Source organism: Perognathus longimembris, chromosome 4 (assembly GCF_023159225.1).
Source record: "Perognathus longimembris pacificus isolate PPM17 chromosome 4, ASM2315922v1, whole genome shotgun sequence".
Classification (NCBI taxonomy): domain Eukaryota; kingdom Metazoa; phylum Chordata; class Mammalia; order Rodentia; family Heteromyidae; genus Perognathus; species Perognathus longimembris.
Genome location: NC_063164.1, coordinates 60,724,052 through 60,746,815, shown reverse-complemented (window position 1 = coordinate 60,746,815; position 22,764 = coordinate 60,724,052). Strand labels below are relative to the sequence as shown.

At 37.2% G+C, this 22,764-nt stretch overlaps 1 protein-coding gene across 6 annotated transcripts in view; it reads left to right on the top strand.

Moving 5' to 3' along the window:
• Tank (TRAF family member associated NFKB activator) overlaps nucleotides 1–22,764 on the top strand; it is an 85,898-nt gene that overhangs the window by 1,848 nt on the left and 61,286 nt on the right. For 2 of the 6 annotated variants that reach the window (XM_048345345.1, XM_048345344.1), the window contains exon 1: nucleotides 8,756–8,941. The exons of 1 other annotated variant lie outside the window; for it this stretch is intronic. The gene's annotated coding sequence lies outside the window, so the exon portion shown is untranslated. Of the gene's footprint in view, nucleotides 1–8,727; nucleotides 8,942–9,474; nucleotides 9,497–22,764 lie in introns of those variants that run through there. 3 more of the 6 variants (XM_048345337.1, XM_048345339.1, XM_048345346.1) reach the window with 3 other exon arrangements.

Sequence of the window (22,764 nt, the reverse complement as noted above, 5' to 3'; positions counted from 1 at the left end):
TGAACATCATCGTAGTGAAAAAAACTTCCTGTCTGTTAACATTCTTATTTTCCATGTAGTAATCTTAAAGTTTTCTAGTTGTGTGTATTCTATATATTTTGTTTTGCCTCTGTGTGTGTGTGTGTGTATGTGTGTAGTAAGAATATTCCTACTCACTACTAGTTTCCTGATTTCATAATTTTAGCCTTATTTAATCATTTTATTGACCTATATTTTTTCTATATTACTGTAAGTAATTTACATGTAAAGTCTAAATTGAAAGTGTATAAATATGTCTTCTCCCTTTTATCTACTAACTACTTTGGCTAGAATTTCTGGAACAAGACTTATTGGCAGAGAAGAGAGAGCAGCCAATCTTGTCACATTTCTGATCTCAGTGGGAATTCCCCTAGTGGTTAACATTAAGAGTGACGTTGGCTTCTGGTTTGAGATAAATATATTTAGCATAAAACCAAATAACAATCAAATAATGTAGTTTGCTAAAAGTGTATTCAAGAAAAAATGTAAGACATTATGTTAAATTAGATTCAATGTTTTTTGGGGGGTTCATCAGAAATAAATATGATTTTTCTATTGTGCTTTGCTTGGATACATGTAGTCATTGCATTTTTGAAAATTATATATCATAAAAATGATGCTATAGCAACATAGATATTTCCCCCCTAGTGTTTAGCACAGTGTAAAACACGTGTGAGGTGTAAAAATTACTTGGCTTATAAAATTGATACTACTGAGTGCTTATGTAATAAAGTAGATTCAGAGTTAAATTATATTTTGTTATTGCTCAGATTAAAATGAGCAATTAGTTGATCAAAACAAAACAGGCAAAGCCTACATGTTCTTTTTTTCCCTTCAATTCACATGTTTACATGCCTCCTTTTTCAGTATTTTTGCTTCACAATTCAGTTCACAACGCAAACTAACAGGAAAGAATGAAAACAATATGGCATAAGCCAAGGAACTCTACCCAGGCAGAGAAATCAGATACACAAACAAAGCAGCTGTTCAGATGTTTTGTAGAGACAGTTTTCTTTAGTTAAAACCAACAGTGTTATGCAACACGTGTGTACAAATGAATTTTACTTACTTGCAATTTATATTAAGAAAATGTCAAAAAACAAACCCACAAAGGTTTGCAATTTGATGAGAATTTTTCCAGACATATTTATAAGTGAAATTAATCTGTATTTTTATTTTCTGGAACCTACCACTCATGGGTTCCCATATCAAAGTTAAATTAACTATAGAAAGTAAAATTATGAAGCTGCAAAGGTATTTCATGTTCTTAAACGAATTTAATGGAGGTTATCTGCTCCTTGAAATGTATAACAAACAAATACATATGCTATTTGGCCTTGTCAGCCCCTCCTGGAAGTAATTATTTTAAAGCTTTTCCAGTGCCTTATATGTTATTGATCTATTTTTTTTGCTATTTTTCATACAATTTAGATTCTGTTTACTCAAAAAGAATTCTTTTATCAGATTTTTCAAATATATAGGCATAGATACTATTGTCTTATACTTTTTAAAACATCTGTAACTATATGGAAACCCTTTTTTTCTCATTCTCTCTCTTCCATTTCTGTCTCTCTGCCTGTCTCTTTCTCTGTGTCTTTGTCTCTGTGTTTCTGTCTCTATCTCTCTGTCTCTCTCACTTTGTCACTCTCTTTCTCTCTCTCTCTCCTGGTTGGACCACAAAGCTAATCTCTTAGAGTCAAATTTTTATGGTTAGCTTAAAAAAAACTTTTGGCTTTTATCTTAATGTTTCCTTGATAGATTTTTTTCAACTATCTTCTCTCAGTTGGTAAGTTGAATGCTTAAGTTCCCATACATAATTTTAGTTCTTGCTTAAGGAGGGGAAATTTACCGTACCTTTTAAGTTCATCTTATGACTTTTGTATAACACTTGTACATAATTATTATTATTTTAAAGTTTTATGAGTGTTTGTCTGTTTGTTTTGGGTGCTGAGAATTGAACCTAGGCCTCAGCATGTACTCTTCTCACAGTTTAGTTTTGTTTGCCCGTACTGGGCCTTGGACTCAGGGAATGAGCACTGTCCCTGGCTTCTTTTGGCTCAAGGCTAGCACTCTTGCCACTTGAACCACAGCGCCACTTCTGGCAGTTTTCTGTATATGTGGTACTGGGGAATCGAACCTAGGACTTCATGTGTAAGAGGCAAGCACTCTTGCCACTAGGCCATATCCCAGCCCCTCTTCTTACAGTTTTTAATCATAATTTTATATTCTCTTTCTCCAAAAAGTTACTTAGGAACGGGGTGCCGGTGGCTCATGCCTGCAATCCTAACTACTTAGGAGACCGAGGTCTGAAATCGCAGTTCAAAGCCCGCTTGGACAGGAAAGTCAGTTAGACTCTTATCTCAAATTATCTACCAGAAAACCGGAAGTGGTGCTGTGGCTCAACTGGTAGAGCTCTAGCCTTGAGCTGAAGAGCTCAGGGACAGTGTCCAGGCCCCATGACCGACCAAAAAAAAAAAAAAAGTTATTTAGGCCTGGACATAATGGTACATACCTGTAGTCCCAGCCTGGAAAGCATAGAGAGGAGCCTTGAGGAGAAGTATGATACCCTATCAGAAAAATAAAGCAAAACAAACAAACGAAAGTGCTTTTTTAGCAAGCACAAAGCCCTAAGTTCAAACCCCAGGACCATCAGAAAACAAAAAGCAGTTAAGTAGGACAGTAAAGACTATTTCAGAACAGCTTTACAGGTAAAGAAAAATTAAGCAAGCACTGAAGATGGTTCTCTTTTGTCACCCTGATTTTCCCACAACTTTTTGTTCCTATTATTAATTTCAGCATTAACATGGTATTTTTTTAATTACCTTTTTTTTTTTTTTTTTTTTGCTCAAGGTTACAACTCTTCCACTTGAGCCACAGTGACACTTCTGGCTCTTTCTATATATGTGGTGTTGAGGAATTGAACCCAGGGCTTCATGTATGGGAGGCAAGCACTTTACCACTAAGCCATATTACCAGCACCAGCATCATATTTTTTTTATAGTAAGCCAAACCCTGATTTTATTGGTTCTTTTATTTTTTGTTCTTTTATGTCTTACTAATTAGTGTAAGTTTCTTTACCCAGCTACCTTTAGATTTAGTTGAATGCTTAGTGAGGTTCATTTCCCACTGAGCACTGCATTCACTACATACCATTCAATTCAGCATATTTCAGGGGTTTTTTTGCATTTATTTCTAACACAATCAAATTGTCCTTATGATTTCATTTTTGACCCATTGGTTAAGAATGTGTCATGTTCTTTTTGTATCTATAATGTACTTACCAATTTTCTTTGTGTCACTGACTTTGATCTCCATTCCATTTTGGTTGTAGAAGATAGTTAAATTGACTTCCATATTTTTAAATATATTGAAGTGTTTATGGTCTAACTTTTGTTCTGTCTTGGAGAAGATTTTGTGTCCTGATAAGAGTATATATTCCAGTTCTGTTTGATAGAGTGCTGTGGTTACGGTTTTTTTTCTTATTAATCATGGGGCTTAAACGCAGGGCCTGGGCACCATCCCTGAGCTTTACCACTCAAGGTTAGCACTCTTCCCCTTTGAACCACAGCGTCATTTCTGATTTGCTGGTAGTCTATTGGAAGGAAGAGTCTCAAAGACTTTCCTACCTAGGCTGACTTTGAACCAAAATCCTCAAATGTCAGCCTCCTGAGTAGCTAGGATTACAGATGTGAGCCACATGGCCTAGTTGCTATATTTACTTCTATCAGACTTGGTTAGCTTGTAGTATTATTTAAATTGTATCTTCCATTTCTGGTATCCTATTTTTCTATTTGTTTCCTAAATATGGTATAACAAAGTCCTAATGATTATCATAGACCTATTTCTATCTTCTATTTTGTCGAAGTTTGTTTCATGTATTTTAGGGCGTGGTTTGGTGTGCATATATGTATAATTGCTTTACCTTCTTGGTAAATTATCTTTTGTGAATACATAATATTCTGCTTTGTCTCCTCTAACAGTTTTTCACTTGAAGTCTATTTTATCTAATAACATAGCTCTGTATCTCTATTTTGATCATTTGCATAGAAATTGCTTTTCACCATTCTGTGACTAAGTATTTCCTGAATAAGACTGATTTTTTTTCAGTTTTAAAAGATTACTCATTATCATGTCCTCATGATAGGAAATCTTTTCTGAATTTTAACTCTTACCCAGTATTTTCTTAAGGATCCATTTAGACAATGTAGCTTTTGACAGTAAAATTTTCATGGGTAAAAAACTAAGCCAGCTTTTATTTCATTTTTATTTTAGTTTTTAATTTAGTTTTAAGTTAGAGGCCATTCATTACCTTTCTCAATAACTTCTTGCTTGTATTGACCATTAATGTGTTATCATTACACATTCCTTAGCTACCTTCTATCCCATGTTGTGCTGCCTGACCTCTCAACTTCTTAGTGAGAATGATCATGTCAGTACCTTCAGGGCTCACCTTGTCCAGGAGAAGCTCCTGTATGGACTGATAGATCATGCTTGCAAATACAGTGTCCCTACCACCAAGCAAATACCTTAAATATATTTGGTTATTATAAACCATTTTTCTATTCCTTACTTCCTCTGTTACCACCTTCTTTTGAATGTAATTGACTCCTTACAGGTTATTCCCTTCTTATTTTCTTTTGTGAGTGTGTGTGTGTGTCCACTCTTATTCTGGTACTGTGGCTTGAACTCAGGACCTGGGCACTGTTCCATAGCTTTTTCCCTCAAGACTGGCATTCCACCACTTGAGCCACATCTCTACCTCTGGCTTTTTGCTTGTTAATTGGACATAAGAATCTCAGGACTTTCCTGCCTGGGCTGGCTTTGAACTGTGCCCCTCAGATCGTAGTCTCCTAAATAGTTAAGATTACAGGGGTGACCCATCAACACCTAGCTCTTTTGCACATATATAAAGATATTTTTAAATTTTTCTTAGTGGTTACATGAGGATTAAAATTAACAAACTAAATTTATAACAACCTAGTTTAAACAGATATAAACTTAGTTTGGGTAACATTAAAACTTTTATTCCTGTACAACTTAATCCTTCCTTATGTGCTATTACAAATTATATCTCCTTTTCCCATTAAAATGATTTATAATTCTTAATTAAGCCCTTGTTTTTAATCATATACAAAATAAAAGAGGAGTTAAAATTGAATTGGAAATTTATATTACCTACTTTGTTATGTAGTGTTTATTAAAGTTTTTAAAAAATTTCTTATGGCTTCAAATAATTCTCTACTGAGCTTTTCTACAGCTTGAAAGAATTCCTTATGGTTCTTTTGGGTAAATCTAATAATAAACCCCTTCAACCTTTGTTAATGTCAGAATACCTTAATTTTTGATTGATAGTATTGTTAGCTATAGAATTGTTTACTGACAATTTTTCTCTATCATTTAAAATGTTGTCTTACTATATTCAGCCTCTATTTCAAAGAAAAATTGTCAGTTAATTTTGTTGAAGATCATTTTTATATAATGTGTTACTTCTCCCCTGATACTTTCAAGATTCTCTCTTTGTCTTTGGCTCTTGATAGGTTATAATATTATTTAGTCTGGATTTCAGTGGCTTTATCCCATTTGGAGTTTGTTGAGCTCCTCCAATAAGCAGATTCAATCTTCCATGAAATCACAAAGTCGTTGTTTCTGGCAATAGGTTTTCTATTCTTTTTTCCCTCTCTCCTTCAAGAAAGACTTCCATCATATCTGTGTTAGTAAGTTTGATACTCCCACAAGTACCTTGAGTACTAGTCACTTTTCTTCATTTTTTTCTTTCTTTCTAGTCCTTTAGCTAGATAATTCCAATTGTTTCGTCACCACATTCTCTGCCTTCTTCTTCTACCTACTCAAATCTCTTATTGGACCACTCTAATGAATTTTGTCTTTATTAATACACTCTACTCCAAATTTCTTATAATTTCTGTCACTTTATATTCATTTTGCTCTCTTTTGTTTTGCTTTCATGTTTTTTAAATATGTTTTTCATATTTGCCTTGCACATGTTTTGTTTTGGAGGAAGGTAATTTTTTTAGTTCTGCATATATTTTAGATATGAGGCCTTTGTCCATTGTATGGCCGGTAAAGATCTTCTCCCAATCTGTGGGCTTTCTGTTTATCTTGCGAGCTATGTCCTTTGCCCTGCAGAAGCTCTGCAGTTTGATGCAGTCCCATTTGTCCATCCTTTCTTTGATTTCTAGCATTTCTAGGTCTTTCTTAAGGAAGTTCCGTCCTGTGCCAAGAGGCCCAAGTGTTTCTCCTACTCCTTCCTTTAGTGTTTTCAGGGTGTCTGTTTTTTTGTTTTGGGGTTTTTTGTTGTTGTTTTTTTAAGACAGGTTTTGCTGTGTAACTCAGGCTGGCCTTGAACTTACATGGCTCAGACTGACCTCAAACTTTCAGTGCTCTTGTCTCTGTATCTTGAGTGCTAAAATTGCAGGCATGTACTACTAGGCTATTCTCATTTACTCATATATCATTTCCTGATTTTCTTTAGTTCTTTGTCCATGTGTTTTCTTTAGCTCTTTGGATAAATTAAAGACAGTTGATTTTAAGTATTTTCTAGAAAGTCCACTTATCTGTGCTATCTCATGTCCCTTTTCAGTATCCCCTTTAAAAGATTTTGAGTGATAATCCTGAAACATACATCTCTGTCTGCCCAATCTCTTTCTTTACTGTTTTCACATGCCTAGATATGAAGTATCCATCTATCTACCTCTATAGGATGATATTGTTATTTCCTGAATCATAGTTTTAAAATGAATAATAGAGGTACTGATGGGATATATTGTGACAAAGAGATACAAAATATCACTTACAGGTCATATATAGCAATAGATTTATTGTCCAACTTATTAGTAAGTGCCCTATTATTCTTCAGACCACTAGATTTCTATCTGTTTGCTTGGGTGGGTTTTTGGTCCTGAGGTTTGAACTTGGGGTCTGATCACTACCCATGAACTTCTTTTGCTTAAGGCCAGCATTCTACCACCTTGAGCCACAGTTTCACTTCCAGTTTCCCAGTGCTTAATTGGAGTCTCACAGACGTTCCTGCATAGGCTGATTTTGAACAGTGATTCTCAGATCTCAGCCTCCTGGTAGCTAGGAATACAGATGTGAGCCACCAGCACTCTGCTAGATTTGATTATTTTCAAGCAAAGAAGTATGTATCCAGTTCATCTCTACAATTCTTACAATTGGCACACAATCCTGTTGTATGTTGGCACAATTTCATGGTTCCTTTGTATGCAGTAGAAAGGCCATTCTTTCAAGGAGACTCAGGCTGAAGGAAGTAAACTTTGGACAAGTCAACATAGCTTAATGAACTATATGTAGTAATGCTGGTCATTTTCTTGCCTTCTGCTTCACATGATACATTAAGTGTTCATACTTTTCTAATTTTTCCATAGTTATTTTAGTTAGAGAGTCTGAGACACAGACAGCTAGTCCAGATGTCATCTTAAATCAAAAGTCGACCATGTTCTATTAATAGGGATATTTCACACAAAGATTTGACTGAAATCATACCTGATATTTGAAGTTACAGTTAGCTATTTATATATACAGGCTTCCTTGTTTGTATTCAGAACTCCTCAAATTTATATTTTGGAGTTTCAAAAAGGTCTCCAAAATAGTTTTAGAAGTCAGCTGTTCCTCATTTTCATCCTGTTCTAACACCAGTATTGTAAATTATTGCTTACTAAGTAGAGTTATATACTGACACAGGTTAAGGAAATTTAAGTAAGATTGTGTTATTCTTTTTTTTTTTTTTTTTTTTTTTTTTTTTTTTTTTTTTGGCCAGTCCTGGGCCTTGGACTCAGGGCCTGAGCACTGTCCCTGGCTTCTTCCCGCTCAAGGCTAGCACTCCGCCACTTGAGCCACAGCGCCGCTTCTGGCCGTTTTCTGTATATGTGGTGCTGGGGAATCGAACCTAGGGCCTCGTGTATCCGAGGCAGGCACTCTTGCCACTAGGCTATATCCCCAGCCCCTGTGTTATTCTTTAAAGGATTATTTCTGAGATGTTCTGAAATCCTTGGACTCACTGATCTAAGGAAACAAGTGTAAATGTCCATAGTTTAGAAGTGCAGAGATAAACTGGGACAATTGGAACTTGATTCTTTTACTCTAATTGGATGAAAATACTAAAATGTCTAACATTTCTATCTTGGAAAAATTTAAGCATGTCTAGGAAAGGGAATGAGGACATTTTAATGCATGAAGAATCTTCTAATAAACTTCTGTTAACCAACAATTGAACTAGCCAGCACATTTATTATTTTTTTCCTAAACGGCCAGAATATTTATTGAAAAGTATAATTAGTTGGTGTGTGTGTGTGTGTGTGTGTGTGTGTGTGTGTAGACTAACTTCCTAATCACACTGACATGAGTGAGGATCTGAAAATGCAGATTCTCCTAGCCTCTGAACTATAATCTCTAGGGAATTGGTTGGGAGCTGAATTTTAAGCTTGTTGAGTGATTCTTTGTACTGTCACAAACATTCAAGGTAATAGTTATCTACTGTTTGGCCAAAATTCAAAGCAAGGTCTTCAAATGACCTTTACACTTGCTATTGAGTTCCTTTCTGCGGTGATGTGTCCCTCAAAGCCCGGCGAGGCGTGGCTTTGTATGGACAGGAGGAGGATGGGGCGGGGCTTGGCGGGGCGGGGCTTGCACGTGTCTGGGCGTGGCCTGCCGGGGCGGGGCGGCACTGGAGAGGTCTCGCCTGACCCTGAAGGTGAAGCGTTCGTGGCTCGGCGCGCAGGCGCTGCCCTCTGAACTGGAACGGAAAGCCACTTCCGGTGACATTCCGTGGGCCGGGCGCCGACGACCTGTGGCGTGAGAGCGTGGCGGGATCCCCGAACTGTGAGTCAGAGTTGGTGAGCGGCCTGAGGCGCCAGAGTCAGTGGACCATTGGGACCCGGGGCTCGGTGTGCGAGCGAGACGGACGGGCTGGACGTGCGAGAGGCCAGGGGGAGTGGGGGGAGGAGTGGCTGGGCTGTGAGGCGGGGCGCAGAGCGGTTGCGTGCGGGGAAACCTCGCCCGTCCTGGCGGCGAGCGGACCCTGTGGGCCCAGGGGGGCTGTGACCCTGGCCGGCGACGGAGACTCAGCCGTCCCTGGGGCGCGGCCCGGCTCCACGAGCGCCGCCTCGGGCTTGGCTCCCCGGCCGCGGCTGCCAGTGTGGGCGGCGGCGCCCGCCGCGTTGAAATGACCGGCGGACCGCGTCACGGGTGTCCCCGACTTCCCTGCGGACCTGGGGCCGCCTCCTCGAAGCGAGAACTCTCGCGGTTGCTTTTTGGGAAACTTTCGGATACGTTCTTTCTGTTGCTTTTCCCAAGGCCGTTGCACAATTCCGCGCTCTGCTTTCCCGCGGGGTGTCATCATACCTTGGCCGTGAGAAGTTGGGTAACTTCCCCGAGGGTCACGGAGAGAAGGGGTGGGCCGAGCAGATGCAAGTCCCGCCCGCAAGGGAACCCCAGGAGTTAGGTAGAGTCCCCACCCTGCCTCCTGTGTGTAGTTCGGGTTCTGTCTAGTCGAGGTAAACCGACGAAGCGGAGGTAAAAGCGAGCAAAGCCCTATTTGTCAAAAAGAAAGGAGGAGAATGTGTGCTATTATTTTTTATGCTGTATATCCAAAAATAATGTAGCCTTGCCAAGTGTCAGGTCTCTTACAAGTGATGCTTTTGACAAGAAATGATAGTAAAGGGGAGAGAGGAAGAGGAAAAAAAATGCTCTGTCTTTTTACAAAATCTGAAATACAAATGTGCTGTATCCTGTTGGAAAATTATTTTATCCCCTTATTGGACAGAGGCGGCAAACCTTCAAATACAGAGAGCAAAAAGTGAACCATGCCATATGCCATCCAAAACCTTCCACGTCGTTTTTACATGTGCACAATCATTTTATTCCAGTTTCTTAGGAAAATGATCCTCAGTTTGAGATTTTAAAATATACCGGAAGATATTTAAGTCTATTTGTTGTAATGCCACCGTGGTATTCCTTTGTCAAGTTGTACCATAAGGCAGTTAACATCACTTAAGATGCCCTATCTACATATTTTGCCGAGTTTTCATAATTATTTTTATTGTACATTAATTCTTTGTGAAATATTTGACAGGTACTTTAAAGAATTTTAAAGTCTTTTGGTTTAAAATGCCCAGGCATCTAAGATGGCAGTCCCCACTCAGAAATTACTAAAGTCTTCCCCATACTGCCTCTTAATATTTTAATGTTATTCCTGTAATCATCTAAAAATTATTTTTGTACATTGTGTAAGATATTTAATTTTCTTCGCAAATGGATAACCTTTGTTCCAGAAATGACTTGTTAAAATCATGGCTTCTGAACTGACTGGAAATACTTCTCTAATATAATAAATTCCAGTGTGTACGTGTGCCATTTTTAGTCTGATCTGTTGCTTTGATCTATTTGTTACTTCCTGTACACATACCAATCTGACTTAAGATATTTTTTAGTCATTCATAGGGCAAGTTCCTCTTCAGTTTCCAGTATTTTTTAAGACTTCATTGCATTATCTTTGAGATGAAGTTTAAATCAACTATTTATGTTCTAGTCATATGACCCTCTTGGAAGTTTAAACATTATATTTTCTAATATCTTATTACTGGTATGTGTTTATATATGGGTAACTTTCTAAATTATTTAGTTTCACTGAATTCTCTTGGACTTCGTTGGAAAACAATCATTTAAATACAATCTCTCATACTTATTTCTTTAACGAAATACCAGCTTCACACGAAAAGTGATAAATAGTAAAGATAAAATTATCTTGTTTCTTAGTTTACAGATGGTTTTGTTTTGTCATCACTAAATATGAGGCTCACTATTTTTAATTTTTTTTAATTTATTAAGGAACTTTTCTTTAGTATTTCTAGCTTACAAGGGAATTTTTACAGAGAATGGATGTTTGGGTTATGGCCAAAGTTATTTTTTGGCAGGAATGACAGTCTATCTGCATTGGTTACCACTTTGAGAATTATTTTAAATAATAGATGGTGAGTGTTCATTTGGTATGCATGTATATGTGTGTAGATACATACATATATGTACATACATATAAAGTTGGCATATTTGTTATATATAATATATATTATGTATAAGTATATTTCATATTGTATTAAGACAGTGTCTTTTTATTAGTATCAAGGGTGTACTGATTTACTAAAAAGGTCAGGGAAGCATTCCCTTTGTTTCTGGCCTAACATGGTTTAAATAACATGAGAACTCCATTCTTCAAAAGTTGAAATAACTTACTTGTCGAAGTACATGAGTCTGAGAGTACATTGTTCTTAAAACAGCAGTAATATTCATCAGAATGGTTCAGAACTAAACAAAATCTCCTTAGAATAAATCCAAGTAACTGAAAAGTTGGGGCACCAATACTATCAAGAGCAAAGAACTTCTTTACTGATTCTATTCAGTCACTCACTCCCCATAACCTCCATGCCCACACAATTTTTTTTTCAAATTTTTATTATCAAACTGATGTACAGAGAGGTTACAGTTTCATACGTTAGGCATTGGATACATTTCTTGTACTGTTTGTTACCTTGTGCCCACACAATTTTTTAAAAATAATTTTTTTTGTTTGTCTTAGTGGTATTTCTTTCTCTCTGTTTCAATTATGTTTCTTTTACATGGACATGGACCTAGAAGAAGCCATCAGTTTCACTTTGTTACCAGTTTCCTAGTACTGCTGGGAAATTACTTACTTTAAAGTTAGTAACCAAGCTGACATTCAACTGTAGTCATAACCCGCAAGGGGTATCAAAATGAGTAAGTGAGAAAATACACATGCTCCACATCTGTATACTTATTGAATATATACTTAGAATAGTTCAGGTTATGTTTTGTGTATAGGAATATGTAGAGCAGGGCTGATTTTGAAGGAATGCAGGCCAGCTATATTGTGGACAAAAGTCCACGCTTTTATTCAACTAATGGTTAATACACAGGTAATATTATTAAGTGATCTTTGGTAGAATTATTAACTCTTGAAAGCAGTTATTTTAAACACTTTTTGGTCACTTTTGAAGATGACCTTAGGCAGTCTTTGGTTTGTAAGGAAAAGAGTTTGAGAAGGTGATAGTAATTGTCTCTTGGGGAGATATCCTAGACAGTAACCTGATTTTTCATCTTTTCCTGTAGAGATGTAGAGATAAACTCTAATTAATATTATGAATAATAAATAATGGAAGTAAATAGCTTGAGTAGCTATAATTTACAATAGCATTTATTTACCATCAGTACTTTTCCTTTACCAAAAAAAAGTCTTAACATTTAGTTCTTTGCAGTAAGGAATTACTACTGCAAATTCAGTGAACTAAGTGCTCTGTCACTTGAGCCACAGCTGGTGGTTAATTAGAGTTAATAGAAGTCTTATGAACTTTCCTGCTTGGTTTGGCTTTCAACTGTGATCTTCAGGTCTCAGTTTCCTGAGTTGCTAGAATTATAGGCATGAGCCATTGGTGACTGTGTGAATTTGTGAGTCCTTGAAATATTTGCACTAGATTCAAGTATGAAGGTTTTCTGTTTAGTACCAGAATAAAATACAATTATGTAACTTTCCTGTGAAGACTCACTTGCTATAAGGACAGAAATTGAGGACTTCACAATATAAAGGATATAGTATATTAAATTGCTTGAAAAAATTAATCATAATCAATCAGCAAATAAACTATTACTGTAGGGCATTTAACTGGCTTTACAATTTATCATATGATATTTACTGATATTTACTGATGTTTTCAACTTTTTCAAATAATCCTTTCTCATAAAATCTCACAGGTCGGGCTGGGGATATAGCCTAGTGGCAAGAGTGCCTGCCTCGGATACACGAGGCCCTAGGTTCGATTCCCCAGCACCACATATACAGAAAACGGCCAGAAGCGGCGCTGTGGCTCAAGTGGCAGAGTGCTAGCCTTGAGCAAAAAAGAAGCCAGGGACAGTGCTCAGGCCCTGAGTCCAAGGCCCAGGACTGGCCAAAAAAAAAAACAAAACAAAACAAAATCTCACAGGTCATAGAACACAGTAATACTTGCTGTTCCTTCCCACACAGTTCTCTTCTATTTATTCTCGATACCTCTACAATATGTCCCTATTATATGAGTTAGGAGTTGTAAATTGTCTTCCCTCTTTCATCTCTGGATTCTCATATGGCCCCTATACAGGGAGAGGATATGCCTTAAAGGTCATGTGGAGTTGCAAATGATGGCACATGTTTGTCATCCTAGCACTCTAGAGGCAGGGGCAAGGTGATTGAAAGCTTGTGACCATCTTGGGCTATATAGCTAGGCCTAAAGAAACAACAATAATGAAAAGAACGCACATGTCTAGTTATTCTGTTACACTGCTGAACCCACAGAATTAGATAAACAGTCTGAGAAAAAGTACACTTAATTGCCTCATGGCCAATGCTGTACAATACAACCTAGATGCATAGTAGTCTATTCCATCTAGGTTTGTGTAAGCACTCTGTGTAATGTTTGCACAGTGCCAAAAACAGCTAATGACACATTTATCAGAATGCCTCAGGTTCAGAAACAAATGCCTGTACTATAGAGAAAACCAGGAAGTAGGGCAGAGCTGACATTCATAGGTGTGGTCTTTGTGAAATGTGTCTTAAGAGATAAGAATTTCACTAAGTTCTAAATGTACAGGAAAATGGAGAATTTTCTGGAGCTTTAGATTTGATCAGTGGAATTATCTTGCTTTATAGTGATAAATTCAGCCAGCCACCTTGTAGAAAAAATGCAAAACTCAACTTCTTACAATGCTGAGTCTATGATATTAAACTTTCTCATATCAACTGCCAAATTGTAACCTAGAAATAGTTTATCACAATGTACTGTGGATATATCCATAAGCAAAGTTTATAACCTATAAAGAAAGACTGGAAATGTAAACTGTCATTTCAGCAATTGGCTGCTTATGCTATAGTATATAATTACTGAAAGTGAAAAATGTTCATAAGTGTGAAGAGTGATGGTTCTTGCCAGGTGTCAGTTGCTTGCGCCTGTAATCCTAGCTATTGAAGAGATCTTCTAGTCCAGGCAGAAAAGTCTATGCATCTTCATCTCCAAAATAACCACCAAAATGCAGGGCTGGAAAGATGGCTTAAGTGGCAAAGCACCAACCAAGCAAGCAGTTTGCACAGGTCTTAAATTCAAACCCTAATAGCAGTGAATATTCTCTTCTATTTCCTTTCTTCAAGTAATTAAAACACATTTTTTCACTCTTTAAAGGTCTGCATTAACTATATCCAAAATAGAGTATGTCTTTCTTATTCATGTGTGTACTTTGCTACTGACTTATTTCCTACTTTTTCTGATACTTCTTGTGGGAAGACAAACATACAGTTGAGACATAGAAAAGATATTTCTCTCATTTATTCACTAATTTCTCTGTTAAGGTGGCAACTTTTTTGGCTAGGTGCTCATGGCTCATGCCTTCAATACTAGCTATTCAGGAGGCTGAGATCTAAGGATTGTGGCTCAAAGCCAGCCCAGGCAGGAAAGTCTGCCGTGAAACTCTTATCTCTAATTAACTATCAAAAAAGCTGGAAATGGAGCTGTAGCACAAGTGGTAGAGTGCTATCCTTGAGCAAAAAAGCTCAGGAATAGTGCTCAGAGTTCAAGCCCCTGGACTGGCACACACACACACACACACACACACACACACACACGGGCAACTTCTCTGAATTAGCACATGGACTCTTATTATCTATACCACAAGGTTTTGAAAAAGGGTAATGGCTTTCTTTCCTAGGACAATAATTTTTTCCATCCTGAAACTGCTGTAGATTTAAATTGGTTTTTCATCACAGGTATGTACCATAGCAGAACATTTACCCCAAAGTAGAATAGACTCAACAGTGAGGGAAGCCCTGTAGAATCCTTCATCTCCTAAATCATCCACACTGTCTCTCACCCCTCAAGAAATTAAGCCTTAATGGGCACTGGTGACTCATGCCTGTAACTCTAGTTATATAGGAGACAGATCTGGGAATCACAGTTTGAAGCCAGCCCATGCTCAGAAGTCCTTAAGACTTCTGATCTCCAGTAAAGCACCAAAAAGCTGAAAGTAGAGCTGTGGCTCAAGTGGTAGAGTGCTAGCCTTGAGCAAAAAAGCTCAAAGACAGCACTCAGGCCCTGTCAATATGCAGAACCAGAACACACAAAATAGTAAACCTTAAAGAATTGCTCATCACCCCAATGGAGTGGAAATGGTAGAAATAATGTCCTTTACGTTTGTGAATCCTAATATGTATAACTGGTCAAAGTTGAGCTCTTCTTTTTCTTCTGGTCTTATCTCTCTTGGAGATGAAAGGATAGTTTTATCACTGGAGCTCCTGAAGCTCTTTTTGTTTTCTTGAGATTGAACCCAGGACCATATTTAAGCTAGGCAAATAGTTCCACTGGAGCTACATATCCCCCAAACTCTTTTCTTTGTAAATGCTTTTGGTTTGGGCAATACTATGGTTTGAACTCAGGACCTCATACTTACTAGTAGGTAGGTGCTCATGCATGTAAGCCACTCTGCCAGTCCCTGTATTTTATCTTTGACAGTCTCACTAAATTTTCTGGGATGGCCTCAAAATGCCTCTATTGTCCAAGTAACTGAGATTATGAGTGCACAACTTAAAGCACGCCCACAACCTAAAGCACTGTTACCTTTGACTTTTACTTTGTTTATCCAAGAAGTTGGTTGGTTGACTGTCATCTGGCAGCATGTTACTAACTCCAAAGTCAACGGTCTTAAGATATTGTGTCTATGACAAATGGATCAGGAAAATGTGGTACATATACACAATGGAATTTTATGCCTCTATCAGAAAGAATGACATTGTCCCATTTGTAAGGAAATGGAAGGACTTGGAAAAAATTATACTAAGTGAAGTGAGCCAGACCCAAAGAAACATGGACTCTATGGTCTCCCTCACTGGGAATAATTAGTACAGGTTTAGGCAAGTCATAGGAGAGCATCACAAGGCCCAATAGCTATACCCTTATGAACACATAAGATGATGCTAAGTGAAATGAACTCCATGTTATGGAAACAATTGTTATATCACAGTTGTAACTACTTTCAACGTCCCATGTATATCTGTAGCTTCTATTATTGATGATGTTCTTGTATCACCTCCCTGTGGTTGTACCTACACTATCTCTGTAATCTTATCTGAGTATATTGGAAACCATGTATACTGATATTGGAAGTAGGAAATTGAAAGGGAATACCAAGTTTGAGAGACACAGGGTAAAAAAAGAGAAACAACTACAAAAGCAATACTTGCAAAACTGTTTGGTGTAAGTGAATTGAACACCTCCGGAGGGGGAGAGGGAAAGGGGGAGGAAGGAAGGGGTTTGAGGGACAAGGTAACAAACAGTACAAGAAATGTATCCAATGCCTAACGTATGAAACTGTAACCTCTCTGTACATCAGTTTGATAATAAAAATTTGAAAAAAAAAAGATATTGTGTCTATGAAATAAGAGAAGTTCATTATAAAGGGTAAGAAAATCAGATACTGAGACAAAAGGATTGTTAGTTCAAGGCCAGCCTGAACTATATAGCATATGACTCTGTCTCAAAAACAAAAAAACGAAAACAACAAAAGAAGGTGGAAGGAGAATTAGAGTACCACTTCAGAAGATTCCACGTTTAGTAAGCAATTTTGTTTTTGATAATTTTATTTTTATTTATTGTCAAAGTAGTATACAGAGGGGTACAGTTTCATATGTAAGGAAGTTAGTACATTTCTTATCAAACTTCTTACCTCCTACCTCATTTTTTTCCCACCTTCCCTCCTCTCCAATCCCCCCTCTCGAGTTGTACCGTTGGTTTATAGCATATTGTCTTGTAAGTATTGCTGTTGCATTGGTTCACCTTTTACTCTTTATTTCTCCATTTTGATGTTCCCATTCCCTTCCCTAGTTCTGATAAATGTATATATAATATCCAGGGTACCAAAATCAGTTACAGTGACATCAAGGGTAAAACCATATGGAAGAAAAACAAAAGAAAAGGACATAATCTCACATCATGCATTAAAATAACAGCAACAATGATAAACTACTTATTTCCATAACTTGGAGTTCATTTCACTTACCATCATCATATGTGTTCATATATACGTAGCTATTGAGCTATTGTGATCTTCTGCTAGGACTATCCTAGACATATACTAATTATTACCAATGAGGGAAACCATAGAGTCTGTGTTTCTTTGAGTCTGGCTCACTTCACTTAGTATGATTTTTTCCAAATTTAGGTAGTAGGAATTCAAGGGAGGGGGTGGAAGAGAAGAAGGAGGAAAGAGAAAAGGTAGAAATTGTTAAGAAAAAAATTTTTTTGAGAGAATAAGAACTAAAGGATAAATTTCTAGGTTGAAGGGCCTACCAAGCACCTGTTGCAATTAGTAGGAGTTTTAGAATACTGGAGATAAAGGGAGAACATTCTATTAATCTTCAGAGGGGAAGGAAATAGGTTAAGTAGAACATGATGTATCAAAATGGGTTAGCACTTCACCAAAACAAACAGAAGCTCAATAGCAAAGATTTTTAAATTCTGAGGAAAAGTGACTACCAACTCTTAATCTGGCCAAACTGTCAGATCCAAGGGAAGAAGGTATTTTCAGTCATGCTTCTCATATACCCTTGCTCTAGAGGGAGGCTAGATTAATATCTGGACCATCAAATGGAGACGTAAAACAAGAAAAGAAAAAAGTGGAATACTGTCAGTAAGGTATTCAGTTAGAGAGAAAGATAGGCAAAGGGAACTGAGAAATTCAAGGTGAAAGAAACTCCTAAGATGAAGACTTTCTGTTAGACAGAGAACAACTAATGTAGAATCAGAAAGCTCTGAAAAGTTTTGTCTGAAAAAATAAAATTGAGTTAAAACAAAAACATACCTGATGCAAAGTTGGTTCAGTATACGCAAGTCAATTAATGTAATCCACCACATCAACCAGAGCGAGGTAAAGAACCACATGGTTATATCACTGGATGCGGAAAAAGCGTTTGATAAAATCCAGCACCCATTTATGCTAAAAGCCCTGGAAAAACTGAGATTCCAGGGAACATTCTTGAATGTAATCAAGGCAGTTTATGACAAACCAACAGCAAGCATAACTCTAAATGGTGAAAAACTAAAGCCATTCCTTTAAAATCAGGAACAAGGCAGGGATGCCCACTCTCGCCCCTGCTCTTCAACATAGTACTAGAATTTCTAGCCAGAGCAATTAGGCAAGAAGAAAATATAAAGGGAATCCAAATAGGAAAAGATGAAGTTAAACTTTCTCTCTTCACAGATGACATGATCCTATACCTAAAGAACCCCATAGACTCTACCCCCAAGCTACTAGAGCTGATCCAAAACTTTGGCAAAGTTGCAGGATATAAAATAAACCCTCAAAAATCAACGGACTTTCTCTATGCTAACAACCCGAAGACCGAGGCTGAAATCAGGCAAACAACTCCTTTTGCAATAGCCTTAAAAAACATAAAATACCTAGGAATAACCTTAACCAAAGAAGTGAAAGACCTCTATGATGAGAACTTTAAAAACATGAAAAATGAAATTAAGGCAGAACTAAGGAAATGGAAAAACCTCCCATGCTCCCGGATTGGGAGAATTAATATAATCAAAATGACAATATTGCCAAAGGCTATCTACAAATTCAATGCAATACCCATTAATATCCCAACACCATTTTTTAATGAAATAGAGGAAACAATCCAGAAATTCATATGGAACAATAAAAGACCTAGAATAGCAAAAACAATCCTAAGCAGAAAGAACAGTGCTGGAGGAATTACAATACCCACTTCAAGCAGTATTATAAAGCTATACTAATAAAAACAGCTTGGTATTGGCACCAGAACAGGCCTGAAGACCAATGGAACAGAATTGAAGACCCAGAAATGAACCCACAGAACTACGCCTACTTAATCTTTGATAAAGGAGCTAAAACAATAGTCTGGAAGAAAGATAGCCTCTTTAACAAATGGTGCTGGCAAAACTGGTTCAACACATGCAACAAACTAAAACTAGATCCTTATATATCACCCTGCACCAAAATCCATTCCAAATGAATCAAAGACCTCGAAATCAAAATAGACACCCTGAAAACACTAAAGGAAGGAGTAGGAGAAACACTTGGGCCCCTTGGCACAGGACGGAACTTCCTTAAGAAAGACCCAGAAATGCTACAAATCAAAGAAAGGATGGACAAATTGGACTGCATCAAACTGCAGAGCTTCTGCAGGGCAAAGGACATAGCTCGCAAGATAAACAGAAAGCCCACAGATTGGGAGAAGATCTTTACCGGCCATACAATGGACAAAGGCCTCATATCTAAAATATATGCAGAACTAAAAAAATTACCTTCCTCCAAAACAAAACCACAAAGAACCAATAGGCCCCTCAACAAGTGGGCTAAAGACGTAAAAAGAGACTTCTCTGATGAGGAAATGAGAATGGCCAAGAGACATGAAAAAGTGCTCTACATCACTGGCCATAAAAGAAATGCAAATCAAAACAACATTGAGATTCCATCTCACCCCAGTAAGAATGTCCTATATCAAAAAAACTAACAATTACAACTGTTGGAGGGAATGTGGCCAAAAGGCAACCCTACTTCATTGTTGGTGGGAATGTAAACTGGCTCAGCCACTCTGGCAAGCAGTATGGAGATTCCTCAGAAGGCTAAACATAGAGCTCCCCTATGACCCAGAAGCCCCACTTTTGGGTATCTCTCCAAAAGATCACAAACATAATCACAGTAATGCCACCAGCACAACAATGTTCACCGTAGTACAATTTGTCATAGTTAGAATCTGGAACCAATCCAGAAGCCCTTCAGTAGAAGAATGGATCAGGAAAATGTGGTACATACACACAATGGAATTTTATGCCTCTATCAAAAAGAATGACATTGCCTCATTTGTAAGGAAATGGAAGGACTTGGAAACATTATCCTAAGTGAAGTGAGCCAGACCCAAAGAAACATGGACTCTATGGTCTCCCTTATAAGGAATAATTAGGACAGGTTTAGGCAAGTCACAGCAGAGGATCACAAGAGCCCAATAGCTATACCCTTATGAACACGTAAGATGATGCTAAGTGAAATGAACTCCATGTTATGGAAACGATTGTTATATCACTGTTGTAACCACTTTCAACGTGCTATGTGTAACTGTAGCTTCTATTATTGATGATCTTCTTGTATCCCCTTCCTGTGGTTGTACCTACACTATCTCTGTATCTTATCAGAGTATATTGGAAACCGTGTATACTGGTATTAGAACTAGGAAATTGAAAGGGAATATCAAAATCAAGAGATACAGAGTAAAAAAAGACAACTACAAAAGCAATACTTGCAAAACTGTTTGTTGTAAATGAATTGAACAATTCATGGGGGGCGGGAAGGGAAAGGGGGATGGGGGAGGGAGGAATGAGGGATGAGGTAACAAACAGTACAAGAAATGTATCCAGTGCCTAACATGTGAAACTGTAACCCCTCTGTACATCAGTTTGATAATAAAAATTTTAAAAAAAACATTCCTGAAGTGTATGTTATATTTGTGACTATAGGAAGAAAACAGAATTAGCAGTGAATGGTATTACATAAGGAAATACAGTAAAAGCTGAATGGAATGCTCATCATTTAACAAAAATGGCATATAAATTATGTTGGAAAAATGAGAGAAAGGAGGGGATGTTTAAAGACAGCTGAGTTCATAGTATGTGTGGGAAGACAAAATTGAAAAATCAATAATGGCAATATCGCACATTTATTTAGAGATACAGAGATAAATACAGAAAACGAATCAGCCAAAAAAGTTGTTGCCAAGGTGAAGCAGGAAATGAGAGAGGAAAGCAGAGGACTGTTGTTTTTCTTAAGCATGTGGAACTATTTGATTCATGAAGGTATATGTATATATAGCTTTGGCAAAGAAAATACATAAAACCTGAATTAGGGACAAAAAGCTAATGATTATCCTTTTAGGTCAGAGAGACCTGGATTTTTCTGGTTATTCCATTTTCTAATTTTTTGACCCTAGCAACTTAATTTACCTTTTTGAATCAGCCTGGTTTTCTCATCTGTAAAACGAAGGCAGTATTTGATCCCCCAGAGAGACTAAAAACTAGTTTATGTAAAGAACGTGGCAAGTATATGTCAGTTTCTACCCCTATCTCTAATGTTTCCAATGAGGAAATAGAGAACAACCCCTTCATTGTTGGAGTACTTGCTACTTGAACAGAGAGCTTAAATTATACTTATGGTCCTTGGCTTTGTGCCTCCTTAGATTTTGAAGGCATGCCATTAAAACCTGTGTTCTCTCAATTCTCTGGAGTTTGAAAATTTTAAATAGAATTGGCATAATTATGAGTAAAGAAAATATCAAGTTAAAAGGGTCATTACTACTTAAGGAAGGGCTCTGGCTAAATTCAGATTTCTCCATGAGAGTTCCATTAATAGTGAAAACGTTTTACTTTGATGTATTATGGGAATTTCATAGAACCAAGATTATCAATAAAGTGCTGTTCTGGGCCATCTGTCAAAGTATAAAAGACTTCCATTTGGAAGAAAAAAATCTTTTACCTCAGCAACTGCTATTTTTGTTTCTTTATTCTCTATTCTCATGGAACAATTAAAAAAGCAGATCACTGGGGTAGGAGCAGTCTATGAACCATTGTCCTGCCTTGATTTTTAGTGTTTTGTAGTGCTGTACCAGCTGTGACTTGACCCCTTATGATAGTTATTTTGTAAATGTCTCCCCTGATAATCAAAATTATCATCGAAGAAGTCTTGGAAAGGTGTTTTTTTCAACCACCTTGAATGACTAATGTACTAACCATAGGAAACAAATACCCTATGACTTTACCTTAAATTCTAAGCAGAACTGAAGTCCATGGGAAGGGTGACTTGTTGGTTTATACCCAAGATCTATGCTCTAAACTACAAATTGTCTTTGAGAAATTAATGAATTTCATAAAAAATGTAGTTTAACTAAAAACTGAAGTTTGTAATTTTTATTTCATAGCATCTTTTAAATTTTTTTTCAGAGACAAAAAGAGTAAAACATTTAGGGAAAAAAAATTTGTTCTCAAATTTTTATTATCAAACTGATGTACAGAGAGGTTACAGTATCATACGTTGGGCATTGGATACATTTCTTGTACTGTTTGTTGCCTTGTCCCTCATGCCCCCCTCCCTCCCCCCCTTTCCCTCCCCCCCCAGGTGTTCAGTTCACTTACACCAAACAGTTTTGCAAGTATTGCTTTTGTAGTTATTTCTCTTTTTTTACCCTGTGTCTCTCAAATTTGGTATTCCCTTTGAATTTCCTACTTCCAATACCAGTAAACACGGTTTCCAATATACTCAGATAAGATTACAGAGATAGTGTAGGTACAAACATAGGAAGGTGATACAAGAACATCATCAATAATAGAAACTACACATACACATAGGACGTTGAAAGTAGTTACAACTGTGATATATCACTTGTTTCCATATATCAGCTCTTGCTCCTCCACAGTAGGATGGCACAGTAGATGCTAGAATTTACTAGATCTGAAACTTAACATTTGTGAAGAATGAGTGTGGCCCCAAAAAAGGATAAAGTTAGATACAGAATCTTGAAAGATTGTCGGGCTTCTCAGATTTGGGGTCCTTTTGTAAGGCATATTTAACAGTTGGAGCAAGAGTATGTTGCACATTATAAAAATA